General features: G+C 57.9%; 1 protein-coding gene across 1 annotated transcript in view; it reads right to left on the bottom strand.

Moving 5' to 3' along the window:
- The window catches only part of ACACB (acetyl-CoA carboxylase beta), a 125,725-nt gene that overhangs the window by 19,770 nt on the left and 104,472 nt on the right, over nt 1–1,483 (bottom strand). The gene's annotated exons all lie outside the window — the stretch shown is intronic.

Raw genomic sequence — 1,483 nt, 5'->3', positions numbered from 1 at the left:
GGCCGCCAAGTCAACAACACCCAACTTGCGGCAGCCCCACCGGGGCAGCAGACCTGCTCTGGGGTTTCCATGGCAATGACCTTCCTGAAGGGGACAAGCCGGCCGGCCCTCTGGGCGAAGGGCAGCAGCAGCCTTTCAGTGTGAAGCCGGGCACTGAGCGTCCACCTCGCCCGGGGGGGCCCCTGTGCATGCATTTAGAGGAGGAGGTTTGGTTCTGAAAGACAGACCCTTTCCATCGTTGGCCTTGCGGTTGGGGGTACATTCCTGCACCTCGCTTTTCCTACACCCTGTCATGTCTGAGCGATTCTGCCCCGTGGAGGCCTTTAGCTTTGCTTCCCAAAGTTCCCCACGGTTTGTTCTTCACCCCCATGGTGTGATGGTGGTGTTGGTTTGTTCTTCACGCCCACGGTGTGACAGTGGTGTTGCTGCTGCGGTGGTTGCTCGGTGCCACCGAGTTGGTTCCGACTCAGAGACGCCGTGCACCACAGAAGGAATACCGCCCAGCCCTGTGCCACCCTCACGATGTTCTGATGCACAAGCCCCTGTTGCAGCCGCTGTATCGGCCCATCTCGTCCAGGCTTGTCCTCTTTCCCGCTGCCCCTCCATGCTACTGAGTGTGAGCTCCTTCCCCGGGGACTCTTCATTTGTCACCCGGTTTAGGGACCGTCCGGTTGTTACCAAGGTGGCCAGCCCCAAATCCAACTCCCTGCCACCAAGCCCAGTCCGACTTCATGGCGATCCTGCGGAACAGGGCAGGATGGCCCCTGTGGGTTTCTGAGACGGTAACTCTTCACGGGAGCAGAAAGCCTCGTCTTGCTCCTAAGGATAGGCTGGTGGTTTCGAACTGTGGACGTTAGGGTTAGTAACCACTCCACCACACGCTCTGATGACTGTTTGATGGTGGGCTCGCTCTTCTATCAACAGGGGTGAGAATGCTACCAGGAGTGGAAATGCAGACAGTTCACACGGGGTTTGTTCTCCCTATTTAGGGGGGCCCCTCTGAGTAGGTCCACCAATGGGGTGAGCACTGAACTGCTAGCTGAGTGACCGGCGGCTCAAACCTACCTAGAGGTGCGTCGAAAGGAAGGCCTGGCCACCTGCTTCTGAAAGGTGCAACCTCGAAACCCTGCAGAGGGGCACAGGCCCTCTCTGCACAGGCTGGAGACCAGGAGTCAGAATCCGCTCCCCCGACACCACCCAGGGGGCTGGCCACACGCGCTGGCTCATGCTTAGTTTTGTCCAGTTTTAAAGCCTAGCCCGTCTGCTGGGTGTGAAACTGCGATTGAGCCGAACTTCGATTATGAGTGAGGCGAGACCAACTCACAGCCATCCCAACATCTGGGGGAGGTTTTAGTTCCTAATCCCTACGTCCCTAGATTGCTACATTTCCCAGGGTATACGTTCACAACTGGGGAGCCCTGGTGGTGTAGTAAATTACGATGTCGTGGGCTGCTAACTGCAGGGTCAGCAGGTCAAAACCACC

The sequence above is a fragment of the Echinops telfairi genome, unplaced genomic scaffold (genome assembly GCF_000313985.2).
Source record: "Echinops telfairi isolate 266 unplaced genomic scaffold, ASM31398v2 ScPeMD7_7412;HRSCAF=8450, whole genome shotgun sequence".
Taxonomy (NCBI): Eukaryota; Metazoa; Chordata; class Mammalia; order Afrosoricida; family Tenrecidae; genus Echinops; species Echinops telfairi.
This window is presented reverse-complemented; position numbering and strand designations above follow the sequence as displayed.